We start from the raw sequence: 27,268 nt of genomic DNA, 5'->3' as shown, positions 1-27,268 counted from the left end.
GGCGTGAAGGAATTCTCCTTGGAGGAGCGCGGGTGGGATCAGTTCCAGCCGGGAAGCACGGGGCAGGCTCTGGGATGTTTTCATTCGGAATATCTCGGCCTGGGCTGCCAAGAACAGCAGACTGGGGAGAGTGTGCAGGGCTTGAGCCCCCCAGCCCCTCTTTGCTCCGGATCTCAAAGGATTCCTGTGCGCCATGGGGCAGCCGGGGAGATTCCAGGCAGGGAGGAGGAATTCCGGGAGGCTCCGAGGGTTCCTGGAGTTTGGAGAGCCAGTGGCAGGTGAGGGATGGGAGCTGGTGTCACACTCTGCTGTCCCACTCTGCTGTCCCTGCCTTGTCACTTCCCCCTTCTCAGAATCCTTCCAAATCCTTAAAGCTGGAATTTCCAATCCTTCTGCTTGGAAAAACCCTCAGAGACCAAGTCCAACCATCTCCTTCAGGTTGGAATTTCCAGGCTTAAAGGTTGGAGAAGCCCTCCAAGGTCAAGTCCAACCATTTCCTCCATCAGGTTGGAATTTCCAGGCTTAAAGGTTGGAGAAGCCCTCCAAGGTCAAGTCCAACCATTTCCTCCATCAGGTTGGAATTTCCAATTTTTAGGGCTGGAAAAGCTCTCCAAGATCAAATCCAACCATTTCCTCCTCCAGGCTGGAATTTCCAGTCCTTGAGGTTGGAAAAGCTCTCCAAGGTCGAGTCCAACCATTTCTTCATTCAGGTTGGAATTTCCAATCTTTAAGGCTGGAAAAGCTCCCCGAGGTCAAGTCCAACCATTTCCTCCTTCAGGTTGGAATTTCCAGCTTAGAGGTTGGAAAAGCTCTCCAAGGTCAAGTCCAACCATCTTCTCCATTCAAGGTCAAGTCCAACCATTTCCTCCTTCTGGTTGGAATTTCCAATCTTTAAGGCTGGAAAAGCTTAACCTTGGCAATCCTTAAAAGGATGGAAAAGCTCTCCAAGATCAAGTCCAACCATCTCCTCCAGGTTGGAATTTCCAGTCCTTGAGGTTGGAAAAGCCCTCCAAGGTCAAGTCCAACCCATTCCCAGCACCACCACCATGGTCAATAATTCCATTTTTCTTAGTTTATTTTAAAGCTTTTACTGAATTTTGGACTTTGTGCCAGGTATTTCCGAGGCAGCGTAGTTTGCTTAGGCCCAGCTCGCTGCAGGAACTGGTTTTGTCCCATAATTATCGAGTGGCTGCACCTTCCCACCCTGAAATAAACCCCACAGCTTCAGAGAGGCTGTGCTGGGTGTGTTTTCTGACACATCAAAGACCTGAAATCCTCACTTTGTGAATGAAAAAAGAAAAAAAAAAAAAAGAAAAAAAACCCCTCGTAAATGACTCAACTATAAAATTACGGTTGTTGCCTGAATTATGCATTTCCCTCCCTTTTCTGGTGGTTTTTTTTGGCAATTTTAGGGTGTTTTGAGGCAATTTAGGGGTGTTTCAAGGCAGTTTCAGGGTGTTTTGAGGCAGTTTTAGGCTCTTTGAGGAGGCTTTAGGCTGTTTTATGGAGGTTTTAGGGTGTTTTGAGGCATTTTTAGGGCGTTTTTAGTGTTTTAAGGCAGTTTTGGGGTGTTTTTAGACAGTACTGGGTGGTTTCAGCCAGTTTTAGGTTGATTTCAGGCAGTTTTGGGCTTTCTTTTTGCATATTTAGGGAGTTTTGAGGTGGTTTCAGGGAATCCATGAATGCTTTGACCCTTCAAGAATGAAGAGCTGGAATTCCCAGCCCCATCCAGGCCTTGTGCTCGCCCATCCCATGGCACAGCCCCACTCAGGCTGAATTTTGGGATGAATCCTGTGATGATTTGTGATGATTTATCCAACACTTCCCATGTCATTTGGTTATTTTCCTCCTTCCTGGGCCTTGTGCACCATGAAGTGCCTGATTTAAAAGAATCCAGAGGCAAATTCCAGCTGGGAGTCACTCCGTGGGAATGAATGGGCAAATTGTCAGGAAAACTTTCCTGTTTATCTGTGTCCACACGGCTGAGACTGGGGGAGTCAGCCCAGTGGTCTGGGTGGCCAGAGGGGAATATTTAAAATATTTAAAAATATATAAAAATAATAAACTGAGCTGTCAGTTCAGCTGGGGCAATGGAAAAATCCTGGTGTGAGGAGAGGGAAGGGAAGGGAAGGGAAGGGAAGGGAAGGGAAGGGAAGGGAAGGGAAGGGAAGGGAAGGGAAGGGAAGGGAAGGGAAGGGAAGGGAAGGGAAGGGAAGGGAAGGGAAGGGAAGGGAAGGGAAGGGAAGGGAAGGGAAGGGAAGGGAAGGGAAGGGAAGGGAAGGGAAGGGAAGGGAAGGGAAGGGAAGGGAAGGGAAGGGAAGGGAAGGGAAGGGAAGGGAAGGGAAGGGAAGGGAAGGGAAGGGAAGGGAAGGGAAGGGAAGGGAAGGGATGTACTGGAAGGTGTCTGTGTCCCTTCCCTGGTGCAGACTGGGCTGGCACAGAGAGAGTCCAAGCTGAGAGCCCTGCAGGTGCTCTCTCCTGTTCCCTGGGATTTCCCAAACTGGATTAGGGCTGGGAAGCTGCTCAGGTTTATAAACCCACTAATAATAGGATAAGATGCTGCTGAAAGCCCTGTAAGAGCTGACTCCAGCAGGGAAAAAAACATCACTTGAGGCCATTCACCCACAGGTGAATTCCCAGCTTTGCAGCTGAGCCTGTTCCATGCTGGGCATCCCGGGAGGCAGGCAGGGACCTGGGTGACCCTGGCAGGACCTGGGTGACCCTGGCAGGACTGGGTGACCCTGGCAGGACCTGGGTGTCCCTGGCAGGGACCTGGGTGACCCTGGCAGGGCTGGGTGACTCTGGCAGGACTGGGTGACCCTGGCAGGGCTGGGTGACTCTGGCAGGACTGGGTGACCCTGGCAGGACCTGGGTGTCCCTGGCAGGGACCTGGGTGTCCCTGGCAGGACCCTGGCTGGGCTGGGTGGCTCTGGCAGGACCTGGGTGACCCTGGCAGGACCTGGGTGTCCCTGGCTGGGCTGGGTGGCTCTGGCAGGACCTGGGTGACCCTGGCAGGACCTGGGTGACTCCAGCAGGACCTGGGTGACCCTGGCAGGACCTGGGTGTCCCTGGCAGGGCTGGGTGACCCTGGCAGGGCTGGGTGACCCTGGCAGGACCTGGGTGTCCCTGGCAGGGCTGGGTGTCCCTGGCAGTGCTGGGTGACCCTGGCAGGACCTGGGTGTCCCTGGCAGGGCTGGGTGACCCTGGCTGGGCTGGGTGTCCCTGGCAGGACCTGGGTGACCCTGGCAGGACCTGGGTGACCCTGGCAGGGCTGGGTGACCCTGGCAGGACCTGGGTGACCCTGGCAGGGCTGGGTGACCCTGGCAGGGACCTGGGTGACCCTGGCAGGACCTGGGTGTCCCTGACAGGACCTGGGTGACTCCAGCAGGACCTGGGTGACTCCAGCAGGACCTGGGTGACCCTGGAAGGACCTGGGTGACCCTGGCAGGACCTGGGTGATCCTGGCAGGGCTGGGTGACCCTGGCAGGACCTGGGGGTCCCTGACAGGACCTGGGTGTCCCTGACAGGACCTGGGTGACTCCAGCAGGACCTGGGTGACTCCAGCAGGACCTGGGTGACCCTGGAAGGACCTGGGTGACCCTGGCAGGACCTGGGTGATCCTGGCAGGAGCTGGGTGACCCTGGCAGGGCTGGGTGACCCTGGCAGGGCTGGGTGTCCCTGGAAGGACCTGGGTGACCCTGGCAGGACCTGGGTGACCCTGGCAGGACCTGGGTGACTCCAGCAGGACCTGGGTGTCCCTGGCAGGACCTGGGTGACCCTGGCAGGACCTGGGTGACTCCAGCAGGACCTGGGTGACCCTGGCAGGACCTGGGTGACCCTGTCCCCTGGCAGGAGCTGGCAGGGACAATCCCAAGCCAGGGGGCACAGCCAGCCTGGCTCTCCACTCCCGAATTCTGGCAGCTCCATCCCCGAGCGCTCGCCCGCTGGGATTACTCACACTTGGCTGCAGCCTCGGCTCCCAACATATTGTTTGACAAATGTCAATTCTGAAGGGATTAAAAAAAAAAAAACATTAAATAATTTCTCTGAGACGGAGTTTCATATTTAACATCGAGCAGATGCTCTGGCTAAAATTAGCATAATGATTCCTCGTGCCTGCCACTTCCCAGGACATGTGTCTTTAATGGGAGCTTGGAATACGAACCCAACTTTGCAGGGATTTTTTGGGATAATTGAAGACTCTCCCTCGTGGTTTTGAGATGTTTAATGAGCACGGGGACCTTTGGAGTTAAGGAATTTTGCAGATGTGGAAAGTGGGATGCAGAAATCCGGCGCTGTCTGAGGGATGGAGGGTCCTGGGTGGGCAAATGAGCACTGCTCTTAATTAGGGGTATTAATTACCCTTTGTTTGCCTAATTGCTGGTGGATGGCTGAAAAGGGGCTTGGGCTTCTGGGCCCGACTATTCCAAATGAACCCAGCTCAGGAAAGGTGCCGGGAGGGATTTCCAGGAGCAGGGGGAGCTCAGGGGATGTCGGTGCTGCTGCCTGAGCCTGAAACTCCTGAAGGTTCTCATTTCCCGTTCAGAGATTGACAGCCCGGGTTGGAAAAGGTTGTTAAATATATCTGAAATGTGGTGGCTTCACAGGTTTCTGCTGCTCCAGATTTCCCAAGGGGAGGGGTGACATGGAAAGAACATTCCCTGTCCCCTCTTCAGCCAGGAGTGGGAATGCTCAAACTTGGGCTGTGGGGCTTTAAAGTGAAAAAAATCTTCATGGAATGATTTGGGTTGGAAGGAACTTCAATCCCATCCAGTGCCACCCTCAGGGACACCTCCCCTGTCCCAGGTGCTCCAAGCCCCAGTGTCCAGCCTGGCCTTGGGCACTGCCAGGGCTCCAGGGGCAGCCCCAGCTGCTCTGGGCACCCTGTGAGAGCCCAAACCTCTCCAACAAGGCCTTGCCAGGCTGTAAACCCCCCTGCATTTTCCAGTGGGGAATAGCACTGGGGGGACCTGGAGAAGAGCAGGCTCAGACGTGACCTCGTTGCTCTCCACAACTCCCTGAAGGGAGGTGCAGACAGGTGGGGTCGGTCTCTTCCACCGGGCAGCACTGACAGAACAAGAGGACACAGCCTCAAGCTGCATCAGGGGAGGTACAGGTTGGATATTAGGAAAAAAAAATTCACCGAAAGAATAATAAAGTACTGGAATTGTCTTCCCAGGGAGGTGGTGGAATCACCATCTCTGGATGTGTTTAAAAAGACTGGACATGGCACTTGGTGCTGTAGTCTGGTTGAGGTGTTAGGGCATGGGTTGGACTTGATGATCCTAGAGGTCTCTTCCAACCTCATTATTCTGTGATTCTGTGACCTGGAACCATCCGGGAAATCATTTTTTCCTTTCCTTCATCCATTTTGTGCAATGGTTTTTGGTCCTGGTTCTCATCCTTGATTCAGGAATCTGAATCCCAGAGTGGTTTGGGTGGGAAGGGATCTTCAATCCCAGCTCATTCCACCCCAGGGACACCTCCCACTGTCTCAGGTGCTCCAGCCTGGCCTTGGGCACTGCCAGGGATCCAGGGGCAGCCCCAGCTGCTCTGGCAATTCCAGCCCAGCCCCTCCCCACCCTGCCAGGGAACAATTCCCAATTCCCAAGATCCCATCCAGCCCTGCCCTCTGGCACTGGGAGCCATTCCCTGGCTCCTGTCCCTGCAGGCCTTGTCCCCAGTCCCTCTGCAGCTCTCCTGGAGCCCCTGCAGGGCCTGAGCTCTCCCTGGATCCTTCTCCTCTCCAGGGCAGCACCCCCAGCTCCTTCAGCCTTCCCAGTCCCACAGGATTTGTGCATCCCCAGATGTTTTCCCTGGATGGGAAGACTCTGCCCCAGGAAGGTGAAGTGACTCCTTGAGGGCTGCACAGGAAATCCGTGGGAGAACTGAGAGGAAACTTCCCAGTTCCCACACTGGATTCCCAGCTCTTTGCTGGGAACCTCCTTCCCACCAGGTTACCCCAAGAACAGCTCTGCAGCCATGTGGATGGAGAAGCTGGAAGTCCTGGCAGCATTTTTAGGCTCTATAAATGGATTTTAGGAGGAGGAGGAATGGGCTGGGAGCAGCTGGAAGCATGCAAGGTGCTCCAAGGAGCTGCTGTGCAGCAGAAAAGGTGGAAAAATGAGTAAAACTCAAAAAAAAAAAAACCCACCAGGAGAGGTGGGGACAGTTTGACAGAGGCCTTTTCAGGCACTGGGTAATTTTTGCACAGCCTGGGCCAGGCTGAGGTGAGGGATGGGGAGGAAAAGTCTCTGAGCTCGGGAGATGTGGTTGTTTAACCCCCCTGCTCCTCAGGACAGTCCCTTTCCTGGCTAAAGAGTTTCTAACAAAGGATTTCCACAAAAGTCAGCGTGGCCTGAGCTTCACCCCGTGTTTTCCTGCCCCTGCAGCAGGAACAGGAGTCTCTGGGGAACCTGGGCCTTCATTTTCCAATTTAAGTAAAACCACAATTTTCTGCCCGAGAGAAGCCACCAGCACCGGGCAAACACCTCTGGGTGGATTGCCCTGAAAGGCCATTTGTGCTGTTTAAGGGAAAAATACCTAAAAAACACCTTTCGGGGTGTTGAGGCACAGAGATCAGCCCCGGGGCATTGAGGGTGTCATGGGCAGGGTGAAGGACCCTGGGGAAAAATAAATCTTAAAAAACCTACAGCGTCTTTTTTTTTTTTTTTAAACCCAAAATCTTGGACGTGTGCGTCTGGCTCTGTGTGAAGCACTTTAACACAACGTTTGCACTTAGCTGTGAATTTTGTTACTTTTTATTTTTCCTTTCTACAAGGGCTGGGAGGGACAGGACACAGGGAATGGCTTTAAGGTGAAGGAGGGATGGATGGGAATTGGGAATTGGGAATTGTTCCCTGGCAGGGTGGGCAGGGGCTGGGCTGGAATTGCCAGAGCAGCTGGGGCTGCCCCTGGATCCCTGGCAGTGCCCAAGGCCAGGCTGGAGCACCTGGCACAGTGGGAGGTGTCCCTGGGGTGGCACTGGGTGGACTGTAATGTCCTTCCAGCCCAGATATTCCATGATTCTGTGACTTCTGTGAATTCCTGGGACTCTGTCCTCCCAGGAGAGGCAGCTGATGGGAGCAGAGGCGCTGCCGCCTCTCCCTGGGTGAGTTTTTCACAAGAACTCCTCCCAGCCCATTCTCAGCTCATCTCCATCTGACAAAAAAACAAAATAAAAAAAGGAAGGAAGAGCGTGGATGTGTCGGGAGGAGCTGATTGTGCGCCTGGGCTGCTAAAATCCCGGCTGGGGAGCTGCTGAGGGCACTGGGGGCTTTTACACAGCCCCTGAGGTGTCACCAGCTTGGGGACATGGAGTGATGGAGAGATTTCTTTGGTGGCTGCTCCTGCTTCTGATTTGGGCTCCTTGTGGTTGTCTCCAGGCTCTGGAGCTGTGTTTCATTGATTCCATGTCCACCCAAATACCTGAGCCCAGTTTGATGAAGAATCTGGGTTTCTTCTCCCTCCCAGTCCCTGCTCTTGCACAGGCCTCCTGCTCAGTCCAGGTTCTGTGGCCTCCAAGTGACAAACCTTGGGCTGCTCCTGGCCCGTCCTGGAGTCATTAATGTTGGAAAATATCTCTGAAATGGTCAAATTCAAGCACTAACCCAGCGCTGCCAGGCCCACCACTAACCCCTGTCCCCGAGTGCCACATCCAGACGTTTTCTGAGCACTTCCAGGTGAATCCACGCTGCCCTGGGCACTGCATTCCAATGCTTTCAGGAAATCAATTTTCCCTGATATCCAGCTTAAACCTCTCCTGGTGCAGCCAGGGCTGGCTCCTCCTGTCTCAGCAGAGCTGGGCAGTGCAGAGCTCCAGCTGTGGCCTGATCCCAGTGCCAGGAGCAGCTGCCATGGGAAAGGTCCCAACAGCCCCAGTTCTGGTGTTTATCAAGAGAGGTGTGGGAGGCTGAGAGTCCCCGAGGGCTCTGTGGGGCATCCAGAGTCTGGCTGCATCCTGGGATTCCTTAAAGACCTTGAGCACCTGCCCCTGGTGACACCACGGTGTCACCCTGGTGACTCAGGCTCCAGCCTGGCCTTGGGCACTGCCAGGGATCCAGGGGCAGCCCCAGCTGCTCTGGCAATTCCAGCCCAGCCCCTCCCCACCCTGCCAGGGAACAATTCCCAATTCCCAAGATCCCATCCAGCCCTGCCCTCTGGCACTGGGAGCCATTCCCTGGCTCCTGTCCCTGCAGGCCTTGTCCCCAGTCCCTCTGCAGCTCTCCTGGAGCCCCACTCCAAACACCAAAAATCCAAGGAAAAAAAGCAATAACTACCCGAGCATAAAGCAATAAATATCAAAACTCCCCAAACTCCAAACACAGAAATAATCCAAACCAACCAACGAGACAGGGAGGAGCAGCAGGAGAGCAAAATGAAACAAATAAAACCTCTTTATCCCGGGCTCTGATTCTCCTTTCTGGCCGGAAGGAGAGCAGCTGAAATTGGGTGTGAAACGGGGCTGTTGAGGAAATAACGCGCTTGTAGGAAATGTGTTATGGGGCATTTCCTTGGGTTTAGCACCAAGAGCGTTTCTGGGGGGGCAGTTTAGGGGGTGTTGGCTCTGGGGATGGTTGGAGACGAGCCAGGCTGGTGTTTTGATAGATTTATTCATTCTCCTGCAAAGCAACATCGCGGAGCAAAGGGACAGCTCTGGGGTGCTCACCCCAAAAAGCACATCCTGCAACTTCCTCATTTGCTGTCATTCTTTCCATCACAGACCCTTCACAGCAGCTTTTTTTGACTTAACCCTGACCTTATGGAGCTGGATTCAGACAGGAACAGAACCAGTGGGATGGGGGTGATGGTTTTTTTTAATCTTTTTCAAACATTTTTTGGTGTAGCAGTAAAGGGGAGCGGGGATGTGCCAGCTCTGGGGTGCAGCTGCTTTCACCAGGGAATATTTGAGCAGGTACACCCCAGAGAGCAGCAGGCAGTTATCAAACACCTCCTGAGGGGCTGAGCAAAACAATCCTGCCCGGAGCTCTCGATTTCCCCACGTCCAGCAGGACTTTACTGACCTCAGACAGTGGAACAGAAGCGTTGTGCTGAGTAAGCAGATGTCATTTAAATGTGAACACAGCCTGGGCTGCAGGGCCCTGCTTCTGCTTTCTCCTAAAAAAACCCAGGCTGCCTCGTTCTCAGAGCTCAGCCTGGGCTGCCCAGAGCTGGGATCCTCAGTGGGAATTGCCAGGGAATCCCTTTGTCTCCCCTTTTTAACCCAAGGGCTTTGGCTTCCCCTTTGTATGGGAGTGATCACAGAATCCTGGAATGGTTTGGGTGGGGAGGGAACACAAATCCCATCCAGTGCTACCCCTGCCATGGCAGGGACACCTCCAAGCCCCAGTGTCCAGCCTGGCCTTGGGCACTGCCAGGGATCCAGGGGCAGCCCCAGCTGCTCTGGCAATTCCAGCCCAGCCCCTCCCCACCCTGCCAGGGAACAATTCCCAATTCCCAAGATCCCATCCAGCCCTGCCCTCTGGCACTGGGAGCCATTCCCTGGCTCCTGTCCCTGCAGGCCTTGTCCCCAGTCCCTCTGCAGCTCTCTTGTAGGCCAACTCTGAACACCAAAAATCCAAGGAACAAAAGCGATAACTACCTGAGCATAAAGCGATACATATCAAAAACCCCCCAAACTTCAAACAAAGAAACAATCCAAACCAACCAACCAAAAACAAAAAAAAAAAATTCAAGTCAAAGCCTGGGATGTGTTGTAGGGATCCATCAGGCACGGGGCCGGTGGTGGGCAGCTCTGTGGATGGGGTGTGAGGAACCCGGAGTTCCCTGTGCTGGAAACCCGGGCGGGACCGGCTTGTCCCGGCTGTCCCCAGTGTCCCCGCTGTCCCTGTTTGCCCTACTGTCCCTGCTGTCGCCACTGTCCCTGGCTGTTCCCAGTGTCCCTCCGCTCTCCGCTGTCCCTGACTGTCCCCGCTGTCCCCAGTGTCCCGGCTGTCCCCATTGTCCCTGCTGTCCCCGCCGTCCCTCCCGCAGCCGCGGGGATGCTCCGGGAGAGGTTCCCGCTGCCCCCGGGCGGGGCTGCCCCGCTGCCGCTGCCGCTCCCACGCCGCATCCCGAGGGAAGGGCTCCGGCTGCCGGGAGAGGAGCGGACGGGAGCGGAGGGGAGCGGACGGGAGCGGAGGGGAGCGGAGGGGCTCCCTCGCCATGCGCTGCCGGGGGCGGCCGCCGCGGGCAGCACCGGTGCGGCAGCGCCGGGAGCCGGGGCAGATGGGGAGGGACGAGGAGGAGGAGGATGTGGGGGAGGAAGGCGGCGGCAGGGATGGAGAAGGGAGGGAGGGAGGCGGCGGGAGAGCCGCGCTCAGCGCCGGGCCCGCAGCGCTGCCTCGGCCGCCGGGACCCCCCGGCTCCCCCCGGCCCCTGCAGGCAGGGAGGGGTGGGAATCACGGCTCGGGCGATGGGAAGGGCTGTGGAGAGCGGAGTGGGGGGGTGCAGCTCGGAGCCGCTCCCGTGTCCGGCCCGCCCAGCTCGGCCCCGGGCGGGGCAGCGGCACCGGGCAGCGGCCGGAGCATCCCCGGGGATGGAGGATTCCCAGAGCTGCAGGGTCCCCCTGGCCGGAGGATCCCGCTGCTGGAGGACCCCCAGAACTGGAGGACCCCCAGAACTGGAGGATCCCCAGGGCTGGATGATCCCTGTGTCCCAAGGATCCCGTGGCCGGAGGATCTCTGTGTCCAGAGGATCCCTGTGTCCAGAGGATCCCGCGGCCGCGCGCGGAGCCCCAGCCGCCGCTTGACAACAGGAAACAATGTGGAGTGAATGGAAAAAGGGGGAGGCGCTGCCCGAGCGACTTCCCTTGACATCACTGCCCAAATAAGGAGCTTTAAACCAACCTTTTCTATTGCAGCGCGGCAGAAGATCCCCCTGGAGCCGCGGGGTCCAGCCTGGCGCCGGCAGAGCCATGGGAGAGCCGCGGCTGCCGCGCGGGGGGCGAGTGCAGGTAACGCCGAGCGCGTCGCCCGGGCCCGGCTCCGTGCGTGTGCGTGTGCGTGCCCGCAGAGCGCAGCTTTGCTGCTGTTCCATCGCGTGTCAGCCGTGCCCAGCGCCGGGAGGGCACGGCGGGGCTCCGGCGTCACCGGTGGCACAAGGGCACCCGCCGGCGAGGTCACCGCAGTGGGTAGCCAGGAGCTGGGTGTCGGTGATTTTAATTTTTTTTCCCTCCTGGGCACAGCGCGCTGTTGGACACCCCGAGGGGGTGTTGTGACTCTTGATCGGCCGCCAGCACCTCCGGGTGCTGCGCTGGCACCGCCACAAGCTCGGGCTCTTAATTGGCGGCCGGCCCTAATGAGGAGCCGGGCGCTGGGGCTGAGCTGAGCGCCGGGCTGAGCTGTCTGCCTGTCTGGGACGGATTTCCTCCTTATCACTCGCACAGGAAAGCGAGCGGGGAGCCGAGGGGTTGTTCTGGGGCCACACGTGATGCGACAGGAGCTGTGCCAGCGAAACCCCTGCGGGAGCTCCTGCCAAGCAGGATGCTGGATGTCCCCAAGCCACGGCTGGACCTGCTGTCCCTGGGCTTGACCCGCGGGGAGTTTTATCCCTTTTAAGCGTTCCTTGATTAGCACCTGCTCGTCAGCAGAAAATGAGGCAGCTTTAAAAATGCATTAAGGCTGAGTAAATGAGTGCTAACGAGTTAAGCTGCTTAATTCTCCTCGATGGAAATTAATAACGCCTTTGATGCGCCCGGAGGTGCGATCGGTGCCTCCCGGGCTGAGCTGCTCTATGCAAATGCGGGCATTGTTATTCCGGAAAAAGGCGTTGTGCGTGGTTTGCTTTTCCCCCTTCTCGTTCCTGAGCTCCCCGGCCGTGCTGAGAGGGTCTGGCACTTTTAGCCAGTTCCAGGCTGGCGCGTGGAAGCGGCTGGGGCAGCTGACACGGTGATTTATGGTGTGAGCAATACAATCCAAGCCCTGCTCCGCTGCCCGGGGATCACCTGCAGCTCCCAGGCTTTGAGTTTCCCCGGCGCTGAAGGATTGTTCCTGTCAGGGCACGGAGCCAGGTTTTACCTTGGCTGTCTGGCCGTCCTGCTGGCCCCTCTGTCCCGACTCCCACCTCTCCCGATTTATTTGGCGTCACTGACCCTCCAGGAAGGTGTTTGTGCTTGTGGGGACTCGTGTTTTCCTCACAATCCCGGTGCTTCGGGAACTCGTCCTGTGGATTCTTGTGGGAAAATGCTCCCGATGGCAGCAGAGCGCGTTTCCTCAGTCAGAGCAGCTGGGGTCGGTGGGATGCTGCGATTCTCACTCGGCTCACGGGTGTCAGGAGGCTCCAAAATGTCACATTGTCCTCACCCCCTTCTGCCGTGCCCTTCTTAGCTGCAGGGGTGCTGGAAATAGGATTTCTTTCATCCCTTCAGGGGAGGGTGCAGAGACCCTGGGGTGGGACAGGGGGGTTGAGCTGTGCTGTTCTGAGCTGGTTCCCAGGAATTCTGCCCTCAGGGTTTGCCCTGCGGCTGGTGAAGGTTTCTCTGCTGTCCTTGCTAAGGAAGGAAAACCCAAAATCTGTAGAGGGCCTGTGTGAACTGCGCATCAGAGGAAAAAAAAAAAACTTGCAGGAGTTACTGGGTGATTAATTAATGAGCGTGTTGGCAGCAAACTGCTGCAGCAGTGTCCTCTGGGGCACAAGTGCGGTGCAGCCCCCCAGAAATCCTCCGAGGAGCCTGGGGAAGTTCCTGCAGCCCGAAGGAAGGGGATTCACTCCCCGTGAGTGACCATTTTCCTCCTCATCCACCACGGGCACTTCTCCCTTCCCCGTGCTGGCCCTCCTCCATTCCAGGAGCGTTGTGCAGCTCCTTCCCCGCGCTTTCAGCACGGGAACAAGGCACCCTCAGAAGGTTTCTGTGCCCCCTGCGCTGCTCAGAGGCTGCCCCAGGTGCGGGAGAGCAGAGCCAGGACCGCAGGCTCCGCCGGTCGGGTTTTGCCGGCCGGGCAGGGGCGCGTTCCCAGCCGGGCTGGGCTGGGGGGGCAGCGAAGTCCCAAATGTTTGGAGTTCGCTCTTGGAAAACACGGCTCAGGAGAATGGCTCAGTGTTCGGGGCAGCGTGATCGGATGTGGGGAACCACTCCGGGGAGCCGCGGGTGAGTCCCGGCAGCGGCGCTCCCGAAAATAACATTTATCCTGAAGCGAACAACAGAAGCGCTGTTGAGAAACCTCCCCCGGGCCGCGGGGCCGGGGGAGCGCTGCCTTGGGAGCTTTCCCGGGAAGCCGAGGCAGCAGGGAAGTGTGTCCTGGAGGGAAATCACCGCGGCCATCCTGGGGATTGGGTGGCAGCCCGGTAATGAGGGGCTCCAGGGAACTCCCCGCGCGTCACTGGCACGGTCCCAGGGCCGTGTCCAGCTGCTCCTGCCTCAGCAAAGCTGATTTTCCTCCGCCTTCCTGCGGCCCCCCCCGCTCGCCGAGGCTCCCGCTGCCTCCAGCTCTGCTGTCAGAACTTCTGGCCGCACGTGTTGAACACCGAAAGTGCCTCAGCAGCCTCCAGAGCGCCTCAAAGCCTTGGGTTTCTTGGCAAGGGGAGGGTCAAACGGAGGGAAAAAGGAAAATTACCCTCTGGGAAGGAGAGCGATTTATTTCAAATATACATTCAGCACCATTCATTGTCCGTGCCTTTAGAAAGGCTGCTTGTTAGGGGATTTTATGGCTCTGCTGGGATCTGCGGGGCTGCTTGGGATGCAGGGAAATGTTTATTCTGTTTTCCACCCTGCCTGTTCCATTTGCTGAGCTCTCCCTTCCCACCTCTGGCTCGTTAATCCGGGGCCGTTCCTCGCTGAGCTGAGACCACCTTGCAAGAGGACGGAGGTTATTTGTGCTCCCGCTGTGCCCTGGCTGGAATTCCAGAAACTGGGCTTTCCCAGGGCACTCAGCTGCGATCCTGCTCCCTGCAATCGGGGCAGGAATCACAAATAAAGGAGATTTTCATCCTGCCCGGCTCTAATTACGAGACTGCAGAAGGTGAAGCTCCTAACGAGCATCAAAGGGCGCTTTGTGTGTCCGTGCCGAGGGGGCTGGGGGGGCTTCAGGCACTCAGAAAACATTTGGGGAGAGTGGATGTGGCCATAAATCATCTTTGGTCTCCACGCTGCCTCATTTTCTCTGCAAAGCCCCGAGCCAAGCCCAGCCTCTCCTCCCTGGAAGCCCAGGCTGTCAGAAGCCCCTGCAGTGCTGATTTTTGTCCTTTTCCCACTTTGTGGAGCTCTCAGAGGAGCTGAGCAGGGCCTGCAGGTGCAGCAGGTGGGGGAATGAGCCCCGCGGAGCCGGGTGGGATGGGCACAGCCATCCCTGGGTGTTTACAGTGGAAACCTGAGCAGCCTCTTCCCGCAGAGGAACAGGAACCAACCCATTCAAGACCTCGCTGGTATTTTTGTAACCTTTTTTTTTTTTTTTTTTTTTTTTAATTGTTGTTGTTTGTTTCCAGCTGGACGGAAAAATTGCAGTTTGGGGACGCTTTCCTTCCTTCTGGGAAGTGCTTGGCAACTTTGGAGCTGGGACAAGTGAGGGGAAAACATGAGCTCAGGTTTTCCTACCTTCCCAAAATGGACTTGCTGTAAGCCAGGGCTGCTTGCTGCTCACTGCCTTGAAGCCAGGCTCCACCCCAGGTGCTTTTTAGGAGTGTTTTGGGCCCAAAATCAGAGCAGAGCATCTTCAGCACTGGGGGAAAGCTCATTAAACCCTCCCTTGTGCTAATGAGGCTTTCAGCTTCAGCAGCTCCTCAGTCTCCAGATCCTAAATTGTCTTTCAGCCCACCCATCATTCCTTTCCTGGACTTTGGAGGGTCACCTGCTTGTTAGAGTGTTATCAGCCTTTGGGGTTTCAGTTACTTTGCTCTGATTCTCCAGTAATCCTACGGATTTCAGGCAGAGTTCTGGCAGAAAGCAGCAGGATCCAGCTGAGTTCAGAGCTGGGATTTGGGGCTCTCCCAGATCCGATGCACCCAGACATTCAGGGCTTTGCTGAGCCCTCACTTGGTGCTGCAGTTCAGAGGGGAAACCCCAGGAGAATCCCATAAAACTGAGCCTGGCCCTTTTCCCAGCAAGCTCGGGCTGAAGGAATTTCAGTGATTCCCTGAAATCTTTCCAAGGCTGAACCCCAACTTCGCCTTGCTCAAGCAAGGGTTCTGAAGGGTCTGAATCTTTTCTCCTGAAGGGTTCCCTCACCCCAAAGGCTCAGAGCCACCCAGGCAGCAGGCCTGTGATTTTTATTGTCACTTTTCAGGGGAATTAGGAAGAGATTTCTGCCCCAGGAGTTGCAGGACCCGCCTCCTCCACCCTCGGCTGTGGGATTCACCTGCTGCAGGTGGCGGGGTGGTTGTCAAGTGATTGGAAATCAGGAAGCTCTGAGGGGTTTTAGGAGCTTTCAAGGGGTTCAGGAAGAACCCCCCGAGCCTGGATTTGTGCCTGGTTCCTCCTGCCTCAAGCAATGGGAGATTCCCAGGGAAAAGGGTGGGATAGGAGGGCTCTCCCCGTTCCCTGCTGGATGCCAAGGGATGCACGGAGTGAGGCCGGGACAGAGCTGAGGGTTTGGCACTGACAGGGATGTGCCTCAGAGCTTTCCATGAGGCCCTGCTGACTCTTCAAACGGCTGCCCACGGGTTTCCTGTGTTCCCTTTCTTCAAGGGTTTTGGGGTTTGTTCCCTTTCTGGGGACAAACTGAATAAATTTATATCTATTATTTATAAATATTCAGGTATTTACAGAAAAATTATATATATATATAAATATTTGTATTTCTACTGACTAAATTTATATCTAATATATAGAAATATTTGTATATTTACAAATAATTTATATATATTTATATAAAAATATTTGTATATTTACCAAATAAATTTATATCTGTTATATGTAAATATTTGTATATTTACCAAATAAATTTTATATAGATAGATATAGATATAGATATAGATATAGATATAGATATACATATACATATACATATACATATATATATTTATTTACTGAATGAATTTATAAATTAAAGTGATAGCGTTCTAAATTAAAGCTATGGGAAAAAGATGAGGCCGAAATGAGTCGAGTAGAAATGAAAAAGAGGAAATATTCCTGAAGTCCACGGGGATGGATTCCCAGGGATGCTTTTGGAAAGCCCTGGAATGGTCCCATCACCTGTAAATCAGGAGCTGGGCTGGAAATTGGACTTGTCCCTTTTGTCCCAGGGCTGCAAATCTGACCAACACCCCTGGGACGCTTCAGCCACACCGAGTTCAGTGATTCTTTAATTCCTTGTGCAGCAAATGAGTGGGATTTGAGGCTCTTGGCAGGTCTGAACTGCGGGGAGGGGCATGGAGGGGCAGGACAGAGCTTTTTTTTTGGGGTGTATTTGAGAACCCACTGAAAATCTGCAGGGTTTTGGAGAGGCAGATAAAGTTGGGGCTGTGTTTGACAGGAAGGTGCTTTCGCCCTGGAGGTGGGGAGTGTTTGTCTGGGGAACAAAACGGTGCAGGGGAAGGTCAGGCTGGAACCAGGGGCAAAAATAGAGCTGGAGATGCCTCCAGCAAACGTGAGGCTGCTCTGAGCTGGAAGGAAAGCGGAGCTGGGTGTTTATAATTACCTCCCACCATCTTGCCCGTGGTGCTGAGGAATTTCCTTCATGACTTTCTCAGGCTAAAATTAACAAAACCTGAAGAGAAACCACTCTTCACCGCTCTGTTTACGTGAGAAAATTGGCTGGGGCACAACAGAGTGACCACTGTAGTCTGGAATAAGTGTGTGCTTCTTCTGGGAGCGAGGATCTCTGCTGGAAGTCGTCCTGCAAGGATTCCAAAGGGTTTGGGGCCAATCTCCTCCTGTGGAAAAGTGCGTGCCTCAGTTCCCACTTCTGTAAAATGGGGTTAAAAATATTCTCCCTCACTCCCAGGAGCGTTGCCACACTCCCCCCACAGCAGTTTGCAAAAGACCACAGAGGTTTTTTTTTCCAGCAGGGTGAAAAAAACACTAAATAAAAATAAATGGCTGCTATTTTAAATGGTATTCCCAGTAAATGGTGGTGGAAGTGCTTCGGGCACAGGGAGTGACTGTAAATAACTGGGACCTGCCACAGGATCCCAAACTGGCTTAGGTGGGAAGGGAACTTAAGTCCCAGTGGGCAGGGACAGTTCCACCATCCCAGGTGCTCCAAACCTGCCCTTGGGATCCAGGGGCAGCCCCAGCTGCTCTGGCAATTCCAGCCCAGCCCCTCCCCACCCTGCCAGGGAACAATTCCCAGTTCCCAAGATCCCATCCAGCCCTGCCCTCTGGCACTGGGAGCCATTCCCTGGCTCCTGTCCCTGCAGGCCTTGTCCCCAGTCCCTCTGCAGCTCTCCTGGAGCCCCTTCAGGCCCTGCAGGGGCTCTGAGCTCTCCCTGGAGCCTTCTCCTCTCCAGGGCAGCACCCCCAGCTCTCCCAGCCTGCCTCAGCCTCATTAATTAAAGATTCCCAGCTCTGTTCACCACTCGGGGCTGGGGCATCTCTGAGGGCCCAGCAGCCACCCCAAAAACGGCTGGAAAGGCAAAAAGACACCCAAGGATCATCGAAGATTTTAGGGCTCCTCAGCCCTCACCTTTGCAGCATCCTCAGTGCCTGAGGAGCTCTGCTCTGTGCCACTCCAAGGCAATCCTGGCGAATTCCAGGGCTGGATATGAACCCCAAAGCCTCAGGAAAGCTGCTGGGGATGGAGCTGGGGTGGTTTCGCCAAGGCAGGGCTGGGTTTGTGCTGAAGCAAATTATTATTATTATTATTATTATTATTATTATTATTATTATTATTATTAATTATTATTTTATTTTTTAATTAAAGAGCTTTATCTATTATTCTTTCTTTATTCTTTACTATTAATTTTTATATATTTTGTTATTTATTATTGTTTGTTATCATTATTCAGGTTTTTGAATGCATTTTCCTGGTTTAGGAAGTATTTTGCAGCTTTTAGGTTGCATTTTGCAGGTTTGGGATGAATTCTGCTGGTTTAGGATGCATTTTGCTGCTTTTAGGAGGCATTTTGAAGGTTTTAGGATGCATTTTGCTGGTTTTAGGATGAATTTTGCTGGTTTAGGATGCAGTTTATGAGGCATTTTGAAGGTTCTGGGATGCATTTTGCTGGTTTAGGATGCATTTTATAGCTTTTAGGATGCACTTTGCACCTTTTAGGATGCGTTTTGAAGGTTTTAGGATGCGTTTTGCTGGTTAAGGATGCGTTTTGCAGGTTTTAGGATACATTTTGCAGCTTTCAGGATGCATTTTGCTGGATTAGGATGAATTTCACAGGTTTTAGGATGCATTTTGCTGGTTTGGGATGAATTCTGCTGGTTTAGGATGCAGTTTGCTGCTTTTATGAGGCATTTTGAAGGTTTTAGGATGCATTTTGCTGGTTTTAGGATGAATTTTGCTGCTTTTATGAGGCATTTTGCTGGTTTAGGATGAATTTTGCTGGTTTTGGGACAAATTTCACAGGTTTTAGGATGCATTTTTCTGGTTTAGGATGCATTTTGCTGGTTTAGAATGAATTTCACAGGTTTTAGGAGGCATTTTGCTGGTTTAGGATGTATTTTGCTGGTTTTGGGATGAATTTTGCAGCTTTTAGGAGGCATTTTGCAGGATTTAGGATGAATTTTGCTGGTTTTGGGATGAATTTTTCAGGTTTTAGGAAGCATTTTTCAGCTTTTAGGACTTTTAGGAAGCGAAGGGGAAGTGCCAGCTGAGGTGTTGGTTGCTTTGCAGTCTCCCTGGGCCAGAGCTTTGGGATTCTGGATGGAATTCAGCGCCGTGGCCACGCTCTGCTGCCTGCGGGGTCTGAATGTGGCCCCAGCTGGCAGAAAACGCTTTGTGCTCCTGTTTGCATCCATCAGAGCTGGGAACTGACCAGGGCTGGGAGGTGGCAGCCAAGACGTGAGCCCTGCAGTTGGATGTTTTAGGTGAACAGGTGAAGAGAGAGAAATCTGTGAATTAAACTGGCAGGAATGCCCCGATGCCGTTCCTTGGCACTGGAAATGAGGCTCTGCTGGCACCCAGGGATGGATCTGGGAGGCCTCTTGGGTGTGGATGTGGCAGGAATTGGGAAGGAGTTGTGTCAAGCACAAAACCTCACACCAAAAATTGCCTGTTCAGGGCGCTTTTTTTGATTTTTGAGCCCATTTTTTTGCCAAACCAGAGCAAAGGGAGTAGTGGTTTGGGTTGTGTGCTTTAATAATCCCAGATTCCAATCCAGGTGATAAAACCTGGTCCTTTGTCACACAAATAAATGCGTTGGGCTCTTCCAAAGCTCAGGAGGGCTCTGGAGGGACATGGGGACAAGAGAAATGGAGGAGGGTTCTGGGGAGCAAAAAGTTCAGGTTTTATTAAAAAAAAAAAAAAAAAAAAAAGCACTGAATTTGTTCTTTCCTTGAGAGTAAAGAGTTTGAACTGGGGAGGGCACTTGGTGCAGGAAATAGCCTTGGAGAGGTGTTTGCTGGAACAAACCCAGGGTTCTGGTCAAGAAATGTGGGAAGTCAGGGGCACAGCATGGTGGGGATGGAACAGGAGCACGGGAACGTCCTGGGAATGCACCGAGAGCTCCACAGGGATGGGACCCGCAGCTCTGCCCAGCACAGACCCCAAATCACCGAATCAATTCAGGGGGTGCCTCAGGGGAGCCCCCAGACCTGGCACCTCCCCTTCCTGCTGCTGCCCCAGAGCTCAAATCACCTTTCCCAAAGCAGGCCACACCACCTGAGGCTCAGGTGGAGAAAATATCCTGAATATTTTAAATTCAGCTGCTTCGGGCCGTGGGCACGGCTCGTTCCTCCATCCACCACGGCGGAATTTACTCCGAAAGCGCTGCTTTGGCTCGGTGTCCATCATCTGCTGCTCAGGGCTGCCTTTGTCCCCGTCCCCAGCGCTGGGGCAGCCTCTCCTCCCCCTGGGTGTGTGAGAGAGGCAGAGCAGGGGATGTTTTCCATTTCTCCGTGTTATTTCTGGCTCGGCTGCCTGCTCTGTAATCGCTGTGGAAACTGTTATGCTTGGGGGTTCATCAAGGAAAGGCTGCGAGCTCTTCTAGGGAGAAATGTCTGCAGCAAGTGGCTGCGATAGTGGTTTCATAAGGGCTGGATTTAATTGGGAACAGCGTTTCCAGGAGGGTTTTGCTGGCTCTGTTTCCCGTGGAGGCGAGGAACAGCTGAAGGGAAACGGCAGAGAAGAGCCCCCGGCACGCTGGGAAAGGAGGGGTTGGTGTGGGGACTAAAAAAAAAAAAATATAAATAAACCAGCTTTTGTTTTGAAGAGGGGGGGGAAAAAGCTGGAAGAGACAGGGGGTGTTGTTGGGGGAATGTGAGAAGTTGGAGATGGATGGGATTTGTGGTGGATCCATTAATGGGTGTCCCTTAATGGTCCCACAATGAGCCATGGCCAGCTGGCTCTGGTGGAGTGGCCTGAGGTGGCTTCCCGTGGCTGAGGCTGGGTTTGGGCCACCGTGGCTATGAACCCCAAATCCTCAGGAAAGCTGCTGGGGATGGAGCTGGGGTGGTTCTGGGGCAGGAACAGCAGCAGGGGTGAGAGCAGCACTGCCAGACTGGAGAGGTTTTCCCTCACCCCAAGGGTTTGTGCTGGAGCAAAACCCTGCAGGGTCACACTTGGGATGCATAATGCAGGTCTTGGGAGGAATTTTGCAAGTTTTAGGATGAATTTTGCTGGCTTAGGGTGCGTTTTGCAGGTTTTAGAATGCTTTTTGCAGGTTTTCGGATTAACTCTGCAGGTTTGGGATGCATTTTGCTGGTTTAGGATGTATTTTGCAGCTTTTAGGATACAATTTGCTGCTCTAGGATGCATTTTACAGGTTTTGGGATGAATTCTGCTGGTTTAGGATGCATTTTGGTGGTTTAGGATGAATTTTGCAGGAGTTGGGATGAACTTTGATGGTTTTAGGATGCATTTGGCTGGTTTAGAATGAATTTTGCTGGTTTAGGGTATATTTTGCTGGTTTAGGATGTATTTTACGGGTTTAGGATGAATTTTGCAGGAATTGGGATGCATTTTGCTGGTTTAGGATGTATTTTACGGGTTTAGGATGAATTTTGCAGGAATTGGGATGCATTTTGCTGGTTTAGGATGTATTTTACTGGTTTAGGATGAATTTTGCAGGAATTGGGATGCACTTTGCTGGTTTAGGATGTATTTTACTGGTTTAGGATGTATTTTGCAGGATTTGGGATGCATTTTGCTGATTTAGGATGCATTTTGCAGGTTTGGGATGCATTTTACTGGTTTAGGATGAATTTTGCAGGATTTGGGATGCACTTTGCTGGTTTAGAATGAATTTTGCAGGTTTAAGGATGCATTTTGCTGGTTTAGGATGTATTTTGCAGGATTTGGGATGCATTTTGCAGCTTTTAGGAGGCATTTTGCAGGTTTTGTGATACATTTTTCAGCTTTTATACTTTTAGGAAGCGAAGGGGAAGTGCCAGCTGAGGTGTTGGTTGCTTTGCAGTCTCCCTGGGCCGGAGCTTTGGGATTCTGGATGGAATTCAGCGCCGTGGCCACGCTCTGCTGCCTGCGGGGTCTGAATGTGGCCCCAGCTGGCAGAAAACGCTTTGTGCTCCTGTTTGCATCCATCAGAGCTGGGAACTGACCAGGGCTGGGAGGTGGCACCACCCCGGGCACCAAGGGGAGCATCCCCGTGCCCCGGTGGGGCTGGCTGTGGGGTGGAGCTGCTCTCGGGTGCAGCTGGCTATGCTCGGCCAGGTGTCAGGAATTCCTCCCAGAAACCGTGGAATTTCTGCATAACGGGGTCAAACAGTGCTCAGAAATTGGGGAAGGTTCTCCAGAGAGCACCAAACCCATCACCAAACCCACAGCACAAAGCAGAGAGGTCCCACCTGAGCACGTGGGCGTGCACTCCTTATTAACCCTCACCACGCTGCAGCCTGGGGCTGCTCAGTTGCACCATGAGTGGAAAATGAACCCCAAATTTCTGCTCTGGTTGAGCTTCCCAACATGGGGGGGGTCATCCCTGCTGATCTGCCCCAGCCCTGAGGCTGGGAGCTGTGGATCACTGGATCCCATCCTCTCACAGGGAGCTGCGGCTCACCGGATCCCATGGGTTTCCCAGCTCCCAGATGAGCTGTGCATCACTGGATCCCATGGGTTTCCCAGCTCCCAGATGAGCTGTGGATCACTGGATCTCATCCCCTCACAGGGATCTGTGGATCACCGGATTCCATCCTGCTCCCAGATGAGCTGTTGATCACTGGACCCCATTCTGCTCAAAGATAACCTGTGGATCACTGGATCCCACTGGTTTCCCAGATCAAAGATTAGCTGTGGATCACATCACTAGATCCCATCCTACACACAGAGGAGATGTGGATCACTGGATCCCATCAGTTCCCAGCTCCCAGCTGAGCTGTGGATCACTGGATCCCATTCTGCTCAAAGATAAGCTGTGGATCACTGGATCCCATTGGGTTTCCTGCTCCCAGATGAGCTGTGGATCACTAGAACCCATCCTGCTCCCAGGGAGCTGTGGCTCACTGGATCCCATCAGTTCCCAGCTCCCAGATGAGCTGTGGATCACTGGATCCCATGGGTTTCCCAGCTCCCAGATGAGCTGTGGATCACTGGATCCCATCAGTTCCCAGCTCCCAGATGAGCTGTGGATCACTGGATCCCATGGGTTTCCCAGCTCAGAGATGAGCTGTGGATCACTGGATCCCATGGGTTTCCCAGCTCCCAGTTGGGAGGATGCTCCAGAGCCCTGCAACGTGGGATAAACTTTAATTCACGTTCACTGTTGTTCAGCACTGATTGAGAACCAGCCCCCACATCCCTGGCTGGAATCCCACATTCCCAGGAAACCCTGGAATCCCGCAGTCCCAGGAAACCCTGGAATCCCACATTCCCAGGAAACCCTGGAATCCCGCATTCCCAGGAAACCCTGGAATCCCACATTCCCAGGAAACCCTGCAATCCTGCATTTCCCAGGAAACCCTGGAATCCTGCATTCCCAGGAAACCCTGGAATCCCACATTCCCAGGAAATCCTGGAATCCCGCATTTCCCAGGAAATCCTGGAATCCTGCATTCCCAGGAAACCCTGGAATCCCGCATTTCCCAGGAAACGCTTGAATCCCACATTCCCAGGAAACCCTGGAATCCCGCATTCCCAGGAAACGCTGGAATCCCACATTCCCAGGAAATCCTGGAATCCCGCATTCCCAGGAAACGCTGGAATCCCACATTCCCAGGAAATCCTGGAATCCCGCATTCCCAGGAAACGCTGGAATCCCACATTCCCAGGCAACCCTGGAATCCCACAGTCCCAGGAAACCGCGCGCTCCCAGCTCCGGCGCTCACCCCGGCAGGCAGAGGGAAGGGGAAGGGTTACCCCAGGTGCGTTTGGAGCCTTTCCTGGGGCGGTTCCCTTGTGCCACTTTGGAGGGCTCTTTGTCACCGCGGACACAGGAAAGGCTTTGTCCGTGCGGTTTGCATTTCAGTAATTACCTTCAGCATTTAATTTTAATAATTACCTTCGATAATTACCTTCATACGTGACTCCGAGTCGCCTCTCACTTTACTTTGGGCTCTCTGGGGGCTCTCAGTTTGTTTAACGCTGCTCAGGCCGTGCCAGCCCTCCGGGGGTGGTTTATGGCCATGGGGATGTGGCACCCAGGGGACTGATGGCACTGAGGGATGTGGCACCCAGGGGACTGATGGCCACGGAGGGATGTGGCACCCAGGTGGTTTATGGCCACTGAGGGATGTGGCACCCAGGGGATTGATGGGCACTGAGGGATGTGGCACCCAGGGGACTGCTGGCACTGAGGGATGTGGCACCCAGGGGACTGATGGCCACGGAGGGATGTGGCACCCAGGGGACTGATGGCACTGGGGGATGTGGCACCCAGGTGGTTTGATGGCCACTGAGGGATGTGGCACCCAGGGGACTGATGGCCACGGAGGGATGTGGCACCCAGGGGATTGATGGCACTGGGGGATGTGGCACCCAGGTGGTTTGATGGCCACTGAGGGATGTGGCACCCAGGTGGTTTATGGCCACTGAGGGATGTGGCACCCAGGGGACTGATGGCACTGAGGGATGTGGCACCCAGGGGACTGATGGCCACGGAGGGACGTGGCACCCAGGTGGTTTATGGCCACTGAGGGATGTGGCACCCAGGGGACTGCTGGCCATGGGGATGTGGCACCCAGGGGACTGATGGCACTGAGGGATGTGGCACCCAGGTGGTTTATGGCCACTGAGGGATGTGGCACCCAGGGGACTGATGGCCATGGGGATGTGGCACCCAGGTGTTTTATGGCCACTGAGGGATGTGGCACCCAGGGGACTGCTGGCACTGAGGGATGTGGCACCCAGGTGGTTTATGGCCACTGAGGGATGTGGCACCCAGGGGACTGATGGCCATGGGGATGTGGCACCCAGGTGTTTTATGGCCACTGAGGGATGTGGCACCCAGGGCAGGAATTCACCTCGCCCCATGGAGCAGAGCCAGCCCCGCTGGCCCGGAGAGCCACGGACACATTCCTCCAATCTGATGAGCTCAGCAATGAATTATTTATCCAGCTTTTAATTCTGCATCCATCACTCTCCGGCTCTGCCTGCCCTGACTGCCCCGGGAGCTGCTCGGGGGTGAAGCCTCCCCGGACACCTCGGGAGGGAGGTCTGGAGCTCTGCTCCAGCGGGGTTTGGAGCTCTGCTCGGGGCTGTGCCTGCCTTAACCCCCGAGGCTCCAGACACCTCCTCTGCCCCTGGCTCCTCCAGCTTTTCCAGAACCCTCAGCTTTCAGCCCAAATTGCTGCTTTCCCCAGAGATGTGGGTAGGGCAGAGGATGCTGTGAATCCCTCCTGGCTCTCTTTTTCCTCCAGCTGTGGCCAGGGATGTGTTGGATTCTCCTCCTCAGCATCTCAGCTCATTTGTAGCCCAGCAGGAAAATTCTGCTTTCTGTGGACCTTCTGCTCCAGGGCTTCCTGCAGGGAGCTTCCCTAAGAGCAGAAGCTGAGCATGTTTGCTCTTGTTTTTCAGCTTTTCTTCCTTTTTTTTTTTTAAGGATTAAGGGTAGCCTGGCAGCAGGGCACTGAGATTTAGGATAATCTGGTGTGATCCAGCGTTAGTTGTCATGGATGTGGCTGTTTCCTTCCCCGCCTGTGTGGTTTGGCTCCTGGCTTCAGGATTGCTGTGACCCAGAAGGAGACACCTCGGAGATATTTGTGGGATTTTCTTCTTCCCTTGCAGCCAGGGGCACTTAGGGCACCTCTGATCACTTCCAGAGCCTCTGAGATGGATGGGATTTGTGTGCAAGCCCCAGAGCTGCTGAGTCTCTCACACTCGTGGTTGTTTTTACATTCGGTTTATAGAAGGCACCAGAAAAAAAAAACAAAACAAAACAAAACAAAACAAAAAAAAAAAAAACAACGGTGCAGGGCAGGGGAAAAGATGATTTTGTGCTCCTGTCCAGCCTCCAGCTGGAGCTCTGCAGGACCTGGGCAGGATGGAGTGCGCAGAGCAGCTCTGGAGGACTCTGCTCCACCCCTGCAAGCACCAGGGCCTGTCCCTGCAGCACCCTGGGGCTTCCCAGTGCCAAACTGGGAGCAGGAAGGCTCATTCATCACTTTAGGGCAAAACCAGCACAGATCATTAAAGATTCTCCATTGGGTGTTCAGGTCCTCCTGCGGGGCTGGGGTTGCACCTAAAGGGTCTCTGCCAGGGGAAATGAAAGGGTGAATTTGGGGCTTTTGGGAGTGAAAGTGGCCAGGGGAACTCTTGAATCCAGTTCTTGGGTCCTCTGCTCCTCAAGGGACAGGCTGGGAGAGCTGGGGGTGCTCCCCTGGAGAGGAGAAGGCTCCAGGGAGAGCTCAGAGCCCCTGCAGGGCCTGAAGGGGCTCCAGGAGAGCTGCAGAGGGACTGGGGACAAGGCCTGCAGGGACAGGAGCCAGGGAATGGCTCCCAGTGCCAGAGGGCAGGGCTGGATGGGATCTTGGGAATTGGGAATTGTTCCCTGGCAGGGTGGGGAGGGGCTGGGCTGGAATTGCCAGAGCAGCTGGGGCTGCCCCTGGATCCCTGGCAGTGCCCAAGGCCAGGCTGGACACTGGGGCAGTGGGAGGTGTCCCTGCCGTGGACTGGGATGACTTGAGGCTCCCTTCCATCCCAAACCCGCCTGGGATTTTATGATTTATGCTTAGAAATGTTGATATTCTACGACGTACCAGGAGTGCCAGCAGAACCCCAGAGCCACATCCCACCCCAAACCCTCGCCCCGCGTTTCCCTTCCTCCCACCGAGCCCTTTCTGGGCGCAGCTCCGCTGCTCCAGCCCGGCCCGTCCCGGGAGGAGCTGCTGGGAATGGCCGCGATGAAATTTTAATTAAATGCGGGGCCGTAATTTGCAGCGAACGAGCCGCGGCGGGCGCTGCCAGCTGCTCCCGGCCCCGCAGCGCCCCCGGGACCCGGCTCGGGTCCGCTTAGGCCGGGTTTTATTCTCCAGCCCCGCGCAGACCGAGGCTCTTGAATATTTTATGGCGCTGCTTTGTTGCCATCCTTCCTGTGAGTCATTTTTCCAGCAGAACCCCGTGCTGGCCGCGTTATTTGACCCCTTTTTTTTTTTTTTTTTTTTTTAAATTTAAATCCCCCCTTTTTTATTTAACCCCTTTTTTATTTAACCCCGTTTTTTAATTTAACCCCTTTTTAAAATTTAACTCCGTTTTTAATTTAACACCTTTTTTATTTAACTCTTTTTATTTAACTACTTTTTTATTTAACCCCTTTTCAAAATTTAACTCATTTTTTAATTTAACCCCGTGTTTAAATTTAACTCCTTTTTTTTATTTAACACCCCTTTTTAATTTAACCCCTTTTAATTTAACTCATTTTTTATTTAACCCCTTTTTTAAATTGAGCCCCTTTTTTAAATTTAAGCCCTTTTTTTTTTTTTATTTAACCCTTTTTTTTTTATTTAACCCCATTTTAAATTTACCTTTTTTTTTTTAATTTTTATTTTTATTTTTTTTATTTAACCCCTTTGGAGGATTCCAGGGTGGGCTGGGAATCTGCTGTTGGAAGGGGATTTTATGTCCTGGCTTGGTGCTGCTGCTTTGCTGCGAAGTGCCGGGGAGCAGGAGCTGCTCCCGTGCTCAGCCTGCCCGGGGGAAGGTGGCAGTGCATCCCCAAATCCCCTGGAGCATCCCCAGAACCCCAGGAGCATCCCCAAATCCCCTGGAGCATCCCCAGAACCCCAGGAGCATCCCCAAATCCCCTGGAGCATCCCCAAATCCTCTGGAGGTATCCCCAA

The sequence above is a fragment of the Vidua chalybeata genome, chromosome 25 (genome assembly GCF_026979565.1).
Source record: "Vidua chalybeata isolate OUT-0048 chromosome 25, bVidCha1 merged haplotype, whole genome shotgun sequence".
NCBI lineage: Eukaryota > Metazoa > Chordata > Aves > Passeriformes > Viduidae > Vidua > Vidua chalybeata.
Note: the sequence above shows the minus strand (reverse complement) of the source record.